Source organism: Gymnoscopelus braueri (assembly GCF_963280865.1).
Source record: "Gymnoscopelus braueri genome assembly, chromosome: 7".
In the NCBI taxonomy this organism is placed as follows: domain Eukaryota; kingdom Metazoa; phylum Chordata; class Actinopteri; order Myctophiformes; family Myctophidae; genus Gymnoscopelus; species Gymnoscopelus braueri.
Window position 1 is genome coordinate 34,599,626 of NC_137608.1, and position 11,107 is coordinate 34,610,732.

The window sequence follows — 11,107 nt, forward strand, 5'->3', positions numbered from 1 at the left end:
CTGACTCATCCACACCTGCTCAAACTCAATTAGCTGAACCTTACAATTACCTGTCAGAGCATAAAGGAGGCATCAGGTAGCTTTTTCTGTGTTCGGAATCACTACTAACAGAGAGACGGAGAGCGAGAAGATCAGAAGGACGAGGAAGAGGAAGAGGAAGAAGGGTGGATATTTCAAATGAAATACAAGAGATAATATAGCTGCAAGCAGCGATAAGCAGGGCCAGGGAATAGAGAGAGAGAGAGAGAGAGAGAGAGAGAGAGAGAGAGAGAGAGAGAGAGAGAGAGAGAGAGAGAGAGAGAGAGAGAGAGAGACTAATGAGGAGTGAGTGAGGGCAGGTGTGATTATGGATTGAGAGGGAATGACAGCAGGTGAGGTGGGTAGATCCAATCCATGGGAATAGGCCAGGTGGACTGTTGCTGTTGCTCACTTTCTAAAAGAACATAATTATGAGAGAGAGAGAGAGAGAGAGAGAGAGAGAGAGAGAGAGAGAGAGAGAGAGAGAGACTGAATAGATTGAAGAGATAGAGAGAGAGAGAGACGGAATAGATTGAAGAGAGAGAGAGATAAACGGAATAGATTGAAGAGAAAGAGAGAGAGAGAGAACCGGACCGGAATAGATTGAAGAGAAAGAGAGAGAGAGAGAAACAGAATAGATTGAAGAGAAAGAGAGAGAGAGAAACGGAATAGATTGAAGAGAAAGAGAGAGAGAGAGAGAGAAACGGAATAGATTGAAGAGAAAGAGAGAGAGAGAGAGAGAGAGAGAATCGGAATAGATTGAAGAGAGAGAGAGAGAGAGAGAGAGAGAGAGAGAGAGAGAGAGAGAGAGAGAGAGAGAAACGGAATAGATTGAAGAGAAAGAGAGAGAGAGAGAAACTGAATAGATTGAAGAGAAAGAGAGAGAGAGACTTGGAAAAGGAATAGATTGAAGAGAGAGAGAGACATGGAAACGGAATAGATTGAAGAGAGAGAGAGCGAGAGAGACATGGAAACGGAATAGATTGAAGAGAGAGAGAGAGACATGGAAACATAATAGACTGAAGAGAGAGAGAGATGGAAGCAGAACGGATATCTCAACCTATTGCCATTAACAGGAATCGAACCCTCAACCTTCGGATTGACAGGCTGCAACACTACCTATAGTGCTATAGCTTTGTACAGATTGAGGTTGTCTGTTGAAGATAAAAGTGAACCAGTGAAAGCAGCCGACCTACAAGCTCAGAAACACGTTGCTATCTGAAAAGTTGTGAGATTGTAGATCGGAGAGAGAGAGAGAGAGACATGGAAACGGATAGATTGAAGAGATAAGGATCATTTCTTTTACAGGTCCGTTCATGAAAGTCCTTGCGGTCTTGTTTCCAATGAGGGCCTGTGAGCAATTAGGGGTTAAGAGTCTTGCTCAGGGACAAATTTCATTTACTGGCCTGGCCTGGAATCGTACCTGGGGCAACTAGGGCCTCTGGCTCCCTAGGCTGGCTCACTAACCACTCAGCTATGGCCGCCCCTCAAAAGAGAGAGAGAGAGAGAGAGAGACATGGAAACGGAATAGATTGAAGAGGGAGACATGGAAACGGAATAGATTGAAGAGAGAGAGAGAGAGAGAGAGACATGGAAACAGAATAGATTGAAGAGAGAGAGAGAGACATGGAAACATAATAGATTGAAGAGAGAGAGAGAGATGGAAGCAGAATGGATTGATTGGACATCTCAACCTATTGCCATTAACAGGAATCGAACCCTCAACCTTCGGATTGACAGGCTGCAACACTACCTATAGTGCTATAGCTTTGTCCAGGCTAAGGTTGTCTGTTGAAGATAAAAGTGAGCCAGTGAAAGCAGTCGATCTACAAGCTCAGAAACACGTTGCTATCTGAAAAGTTTTGAGATTGTAGATCGGCTATTTTCAGAATGAAGTATGTCATACATTGCAAAAACATACCTTCTCAGATAAGCATTTCATGTTATCTTTATCAATTGCATATGTATTCATTAATACAGTCTTGTTGTTTGCAATGCACTTTAAATGAAGTCTCCACCAAGTGAGGCTTGAACCGACAACCTTGCTGTTGTGAAACATTCACTTAAGCGGGAAGCCATTGGTCCAACAGACCTGATCCAGTGAAAACGGAGGTCAAACAGATGATACCATTTCACGCAAATAACTGAAAAATCCTGGGTTTAAGTGTTTTTCAAACTGCTCAAAATTGCGGACAATCTAAGGGCGGAGAGAGAGACATGGAAAAGGAATAGATTGAAGAGAGAGAGACATGGAAACATAATAGATTGAAGAGAGAGAAAGATGGAAGCAGAATGGATTGATTGGACGTCTCAACCTATTGCCATTAACAGGAATCGATCGATCAACCTTCGGATTGACAGGCTGCAACACTACCTATAGTGCTATAGCTTTGTCTAGGCTGAGGTTGTCTGTTGAAGATAAAATTTAACCAGTGAAAGCAGCCGATTTACAAGCTCAGAAACACGTTGCTATCTGAAAAGTTTTGAGATTGTAGATCGGCTATTTTCAGAATGAAGTATGTCATACATTGCAAAAACACAGCTTCTCAGATAAGCATTTCATGTTATCTTTATCAATTGCATATGTATTCATTAATACAGTCTTGTAGTTTGCAATGCACTTTAAATGAAGTCTCCACCAAGTGAGGCTTGAACCGGCAATCTTGATGTTGTGAAACATTCACTTAAGCGGGAAGCCATTGGACCAACAGACCTGATACAGTGAAAACGGAGGTCAGACAGATGATACCATTTCACGCAAATAACTGAAAAATCCTGGGTTTAAGTGTTTTTCAAACTGCTCAAAATTGCGAACAATCTAAGGGCGGAGAGAGAGACATGGAAACGGAATAGATTGAAGAGAGAGAGACATGGAAACAATAGATTGAAGAGAGAGAAGGATGGAAGCAGAATGGATTGATTGGACGTGTCAACCTATTGCCATTAACAGGAATCGAACCGTCAACCTTCGGATTGACGGGCTGCAACATTACCTATAGTGCTATAGCTTTGTCCAGGCTGAGGTTGTCTGTTTAAGATAAAAGTGAACCAGTGAAAGCAGCCGATCTACAAGCTCAGAAACACGTTGCTATCTGAAAAGTTTTGAGATTGTAGATCGGCTATTTTCAGAATGAAGTATGTCATACATTGCAAAAACATACCCTCTCAAATAAGCATTTCATGTTATCTTTACCCTTTGCACATGTATTCATTGATACATTCATGTTTTTTGCAATTCAACTTAAATTAGTCTGTATCAAGTGAGGCTTGAACTGGCAACCTTGCAGTCATGAGGCACTCACTTAAGGGAGAAGGCATTGGACCAACAGACAAGGCCTGTGAAAAAAGATATAACACAGCAGCCGATCTACAAGCTCAGAAACACGTTGCTATCTGAAAAGTTGTGAGATTGTAGATCGTCTATTTTCACAATTTTGTCATATATTGCAAAAAATACTCTCTCCAAGAAGCATTTCATGTTACCTTTAACAGTTGCGCATGCATTAATTGATACAGTCATGTTTTGTGCGATACAATTGAGAAGTAGCCAGCAAGAGTTGAGGCTTGAACTGGCGACCTTGGATCCAGAGGCTGATGCTGAAGCGAGACACCATTGGACCAACAGACCAGAACCAGTGAAAAAAGAATTCACACAACACTAACACTAAGATCACTCGTTCACAAACCATTTACCAATAGAGAAATTGTATGTCTCCTCGAAACCGAAACCAGTGAAAGCAGCCGATCTACAAGCTCACAAAACGTTGCTATCTGAAAAGTGGTGAGATTGTAGATCGGCTATTTTCACAATGAAGTACGTCATACATTGAAAAAACATACTCTCAAATAAGCATTTCATGTTATCTTTACCGTTTGCACATGTATTCATTGATACAGTCATGTTTTTTGCAATTCAACTTAAATGAGTCTGCATCAAGTGAGGCTTGAACCGGTAACCGGTGTATTGAAGTTTTATGGCTGTAGGTCAAACAGGGCATGAGTTGTACCTGTTCAAAGTTGGCATTTTCAATTGAGTGCTATAGCGCCACCTTTTGACGAAAGATTGTGAGAATTATTTCTTGATAGTTTTTCATGACCATCTACCATATGGCCGAGTTTCGTAAAAAGCGACAGCACGGTTCAGCCAGAACTGCGAAAAGTGTCAGAAGAAACAGAATACAGGCAATATTAAAACAGGTCCAGAGCTGAGCTCTGGCCCCGTAATTAGTCAACCGTGTTATCAACCATGGGTTGACCAGAGGCTGGTCGGCATTTGCAAGTCCAGTCTGACTCTGAGCCGTTTCACTGTGGCCTTGAGAAGCGAAGGCGACTCATTTACTGCAGATAAAGACACAGCAATTGTGAATATGGTCCTAGCCATTGATGCTCCTGAACAGTCTCAGCTTATCAACAGCTGGCCATGGATTCCCTACAGTGCAACCACATCAGGATGAAATGTTTGTCAGCTTCCATTTGAGTAGAACTCGCACAGAGTGAAAGAGTTGCACTATTGTGTGGAAGTGAGTACAGTAGATTACTGTAAATGATCATGTCCTCAGTACTCTGCATCAATATTATTGCTGTTTAGTCTGCATTTGTCTATGCATGTCTGTCTGACACATGTCTTATTTTTCAGACAGTGCTTGAACTTGATGCCAGGACATTCATTGAGCATCCACGCTATTCTGTATAATTTTTTTACCCCATATTCACCTTTCCTTACTGTAATCCAATCAAATAATTATTTTCAGCATAACGCTGGAGGGTGTATGATCACAACCCTCCCGCGTGTGTGTGTGTGTGTGTGTGTGTGTGTGTGTGTGTGTGTGTGTGTGTGTGTGTGTGTGTGTGTGTGTGTGTGTGTGTGTGTGTGTGTGTGTGTGCATGTGTGCGTGTGCGTGCGTGTGCGTGTAAACAAAAGCTCCACAATTTCATGTGTATATAGTTGCAGTTTTTAAAATATGTCAGTTTATGTCATTCATTGGAGTCAGTCAGTCAGTGTTGTGGGAGAGGATTGACTGGTGCGAGTACATTGACCATGTGTGAGAGCCTTGATTACCATGGAAACCAAGGGGATTTAAGGGGATAGGATGTGTCCTTCCAAACAAGACAGGGATTAGATTAGGAAATCATCTGAAACATCTTTTGCTTTTCCTATAAAATAGCCATGTCTACTGAATTTACAAATTGTGTCATTCACTATTGCAATTTCAACATCATTGTTCAACCCTATAGAATGTAGGCTACTTGCCTGTTCCCTCAGGATGTCTGCTAATCCGAAGGTCTCCCGCTGGATGCAGACCGCCTGAGTGACATGGCCTTTTACGGCAGACAGCTTGTGGAGAGAGGCAGCGAACAAACAAAACCACCCCATTGGGAGGAGGGGAAAGGAGGATATGGGAAAGGAGGATAGGGGAGCGTCCGTGTTTCGCAGGTTAGTCTTCTCCAGCTTGCAGTGGAAAGGGGAGAAATAGCGTATTCCTCCGCACGTGTTATTTACCCAGTAAAAATTCCCATTGTGTCAAGTGAAAATAAGTGGCTGACGGCTTGCGGAAGAGACATGTGGTTGTCCACAACAGCCTACCCATGCAGGCTAAACAGTATGGGTTGGAAGTGAGTGACAGCAACAAAACATGGGGTAATTGGCAATGACTAAATTAGGAGGGGGGTGAAATAAATACATAAATAAATCCAGATACACAGTTATAAATAAATAAAAGGGTGGTGTGTGTGTGTGTGTGTGTGTGTGTGTGTGTGTGTGTGTGTGTGTGTGTGTGTGTGTGTGTGTGTGTGTGTGTGTGTGTGTGTGTGTGTGTGTGTGTGTGCGTGTGGGGGGGGGGTCACACTGAACATATGGCTGATGCTTTATAAGGCCAGAATGTGTGGTTAGTGCACTCATTATCAACAAGGCATTGTGTTCAACCTACAGTCATAGGTGGCAGTTGTAACCACCGCACCACAGTCACAGCCACCTGGGGAGGCTCCGTTCTACAGCCGTGTTGTCATGGGAATTTTGTATTCACTGAGTGACAGTGGATGATTTAACGGTTTGCTTTACTCCAATGGAGGAAGAAGAGCCTTACATCTGCCATGAATAAAAGCCAAACTACACAGAGACTGATTGGATTTTGAAAGTGGTCCCATTTTCATGTTCCACTGGATGTGACCCTGCAGATGCAGGGATAATGTCTATAGGCATTTAATAATCAACATCACTTCCCATTGAATATAAATAGGAGAATCAAAAAGTTTGTTTGTGTGTTCCACTGTGCAATCTCTCTCTGTTTCTGTCAGTTTCACAGCATAACCATATATCATATACTGAAGCTTCTCTGCGGATGCATTAGTGAGATTAGACAGTGCTGCACAGCCAGCTTCTGTGCTCCGTTCTTCTGAGCAATGACAGCACAGACACATGAATTCTGCACAGGACCATTGGGACGGCCCGCTCGCACACCTGGAAGTCATACTCGCATTTTTGAGCCACCGTGCCAGCTAGGTGTCCTTCAGGGTCTTTAAAATAGAGGACCAGGTCAGGGATGCGTGGTCGGTCCGGAGTAGAAACCTTTGTCCATATACAATAAGTACGGGCGGAAATGCTTAATAGCCCAAACAACTGGCAACAGCGCCTGTCGGGTCATGCAGTATTTCTTTTCAGCACAGCAGCTGTGGTAAGCGGCCACTCTTTCTAAATTCTCCTCCTCTTGGGCCAGTCCTGTAGTTTAATGACAGAGGAGTGGGAGGACTCAAGGGTGACAGAGCTGAACAATTACGTGCTACTGTATGTGCCCCGGTTCTACACACGGTGGCAGAGGGACCGGGAGTGTGGTCCTTTCCTCTACATTATTGTTCCCCCACTCGGCTTGGCCTGATGTAGGCAGTGGCAGTCGAAGATCGGCTGGTAACACGTAGTATGAGCTCCATGCATTCTGCTTCTTTGAGGGCATCATGGAATATGTGTGGGCTGGACAGGCGGATATGCTCTTGGAGATGGTTAGGGAAGAGTCCGTAAGGCCTGTAGCACCAACTGCTCCTGGATATGACGTGGGAAGGCGGGATAACTGCATGGAATTTGTATAGCATAGCATAGCATAGGCTCTTATGCTCTCCTTTTCTCCTGTCTGGTGGGCAGTTGTCCCAAGCTTCATCCCTGAAGGCAGGCAGGCCAAATCACTGTTTCTGAGCGCCCAGAAGAGCAGCATAGCTCATCCGACCTTCCGGTCGTAAGCTTGTCAATGTCTCTAGCACCTGCCTTTCCAATGCCAATCCAAGGTAAGCAAACGTTTCGCTGTTGGTCCAGCTGTTAATTTGAGCCATCATTTCAACCTGGATGCGGTAATCGCTGTGAGGCCCAACTCAGTTCCTTTGTACCTTGGTAACTTGGCACCTCCTCTTGGAAGGAAAAGTAAAGTCCATGGCCAGCTGGTGACAGGCAGTGGTCAGGCCTTGTTCCACAGTCTTTTGACCAAAACTCATACCAATCGGTACACATGATCTCTGGAGTCATGTGATAAGCACGTATTATTCATTTTTTCATACCATTCCGATTGCCTAGAATTGCCTTCTAAACTTTGCCAAAATTCATGAACGCAGCATCCGATCTGTATACCCTGAATTTGAATCACACATTGAAAGAAATTTAGGAAAATGTACTTGGTAACCGGAAGGCTCGCCCCAAAACACACTTGCCCCCATTGGTTCTTGTATTCTTGTATTTGTTTTACTGAGGTTAAGATTAGGAATAAGGTTAGGTTTAGGCATAGTTTTACTGATGTTACTTTTAGGAATACCTGGTGGCGGCCGTTCCGAGGTCGCCGGATTTGACCCGGGGCGAGCGTTCTTGTATTCCCACGAATGCTGCAAATGTCACTGGTTATTGCAGAAACATGATTCTATTTTATTTATTTATTTTTATCAAATTAGGCACACATTGTCACATCAAAGAGGGTTCAAGAACATCAACAAGATACCATATCATGAACACAACATCCAATCATCCTCAAATAATAACAGCATGGGCCCCTTTATCGCCAATAAAGCTGCCACAAACGTGAAAAGTTGCATCGTCTGTCAGACAACCTCTATTTCCCCCCAGAGTCCCCACATGATCCTTGTGTCCTTACGGCTGCACCCCAAGACTGACACAGCCTTGAGCAACCCAGTTTGGCAGAGATCTGTGCTCCGGGGAACACATTTTGATCTTGAGCCAGTCCTATTTGATGGTGATAAGCTTAAGCCATGGCACACTGCATATTCATTGACTCATTAACCCATGGTAGCATACTCCACACAGTTAATGTTAACACTTCAAGTGCCTGGGTTAAGGTAGCTGTTCCCACTGACGATTCCCATGCTATTCATAAACTTAATTATTGAAGTGGGATTTTTTTTTAAAGCAGAGCACTGTGCTGAATGTCGGATATTCATATTGTCAAATTTATAGATGTATGTAGTATGTACTCACATAAAACCTTTTTATAAAGTTATTCCCCAAATAGTGTTAACAAACGAGAAAGGATGTGTACTGTAAAGAGAGTTACATGTACGTATCTTAGTGTAAGGATGGTTCGAGAAAACTTTAGGATTAAGACAAAACTGTGGCAAATGCAGGGGAAATTTCTAAAGGCATTTGTTAATCATCATCACCTCCCATAAATATAAAATTTGTCAAATCAAACCATTTTGTTTCACTGAAACAAGCTTAAGTTTCTTCTGGTGACACAAATCACTTATCCTTGTTGCAGTACACTTTCTAAAGCTGTCTAGCTGTGTGTGTGTGTGTGTGTGTGTGTGTGTGTGTGTGTGTGTGTGTGTGTGTGTGTGTGTGTGTGTGTGTGTGTGTGTGTGTGCGTGCGTGCGTGCGTGCGTGCGTGCGTGCGTGCGTGCGTGCGTGCGTGCGTGCGTGCGTGCGTGCGTGCGTGCGTGCGTGCGTGCGTGCGTGCGTGTTTCAAGTAGTGCATAAACACAGGGCATGAATTTGAAATGAACCAATACACTGCATTCCTTGTGTGTTTATGTGTTCTGTGAACAATCTCTCTCCGTTTCTGTCAGTTTCACGACATAACCATATATCATAGAAGCTTCTCTGTGGATGCATTAGTGAGATTAGACAGTGCTGCCCAGTGCAGATAGTCTGGCTGGGTTCAAATCAAGACCACCTTAGTGGAGACCAAGACCATGATTAAAGGCGTTCCAGACTGTAACAGAAATCAGGAATTGTTTAATACTTATCTAGGACCATAATGGAAACAAGTCCCCAGGACTTTTTTTGTGTTATCCTTTTAGCCTTAATGTCTGACTGTACCATGTGCGTGCTGTTTACATTTCTGACTATTAAAGTATTCAATCAAATAGTCTATAAATAGCACCCTGTTAATGCTATAACGCTAATAGCATCCATTTATTTTGTATCTAGAATGTGTGGCCAATTATTTCAAAGCAGCAATATATCAGCTGTGTCAAAATACAAAATGTCTGTTGTTTGTTGATCCTCATACTGTATATAGCCCTACCACAAATGTTCTATGGGACTGGTCGTGGAATGTAACTAAGTACATTTACTCAAGTGCTGTATTTAAGTACAATTTTGAGGTATTTTTACTTTACTGGAGTACTTCCAATTTTCAATAATTTTACTTCTACTCCACTACGTCTCAGTTGGGTTGGGTCAGGGTAAACTCTGGTTGCTACGTATATGGCAGCACCTGATTAAGCCTAATTCTGCAGGAAGAGGACATCAGATGAAGAATTTCCCGCCAGCCAAGAAGATAAGCTTGTAGATCTGCTATTTTCAAACAATTTATTATACATTTGAAAACTTGTGAAAAGGGAGCTTCTGCATATGAGTTCTTTTACTTTTGGTACTTTAAGTAGGCCTACATTTTGATGCCAATACTTTTGTACTTTACCTACATTTTGAAAACAGGACTTTCACTTTTACAGAGTATTTCTGCAATGCAGTATTGATACATTACTTTTACTTAAGTAAAACATTTGAGTACTGCTGGTCTGGACTCTGGATCTCTGGAGTGACATTATTTTTGTGTCTGTTTTGTCAGTGGAAAAGCAAAGTGAAGTCCAAAGTGGACTGTGTTAACTAACTTGGTACACTATGGAAATAATACAAGCAAGAGAATCCTTTATACCAGATAGTTGCGTATTAAAGGAACCGAGTCGAGCATCTGTAAATAGCAGGTGGGTTGGGCTCACAGATCAACAAATTGTCAACAGACAACTGTGCACTATAAATAAATCTACTGTCACCAGTATGGCTAATACAGTGCAAATACATCATCCTATAAACATATGAATACTGAATAAAAACGGTAGACCGACTCCATCTGCAAAGTAGCCTACAGCACATAGCCAATAGGTTAATACGTGTTAGCACATGTCAGGGTGATAGATAGACACTAGACAGTCCTTATTATTATTGTCGAAACTATGCTTGTTAACTCCTGCAGGGCAGAGCAGAGATCAAAGAGAGAGAGAGCTCCATCCATGACATCACATTAACGCCTATAAGTTCCTGGCAGGCTTTCATTTCATGCACAATCTATTTGCAGTAATGCCCAGTGGTGGAAAAAGTACTCAAATGTTTTACTTAAGTACAAGTATCAATACTGCAATTTAGAGGTACTCTGTTACAAGTAAAAGTCCGGAATAAAAAATTTACTTGAGTAAAAGTACAAAAGCGAAGGTATCAAAATGTACTTAAAGTACAAAAAGTAAAAGTACTAAAATGTTTGAAAATAGCAAATCTACAAGCTCACAACGCGCCGCGATGCGACGCGTTGTGAGCTTGTAGATTGGCTATTTTCAAATAGCCTAGGTATAAAATAGGGCTAAAGTGCTAAAAGTGGTTAATGTATGTTTCATTATATCATCATTTATATCTTAAAAGTAACTAGTAACTAAAGTTTTCAAATAAACGTAGTGGAGTAAAAGTACAATATTTGCCTCTGAGATGTAGTGGAGTAGAAGTAAGAGTATAGACAATTGGAAATACTCAAGTAAAGTACAAATACCTCAAAATTGTACTAAAGTACTGTACTTAAGTAAATGTACTTAGTTACTTTACACCACTGGT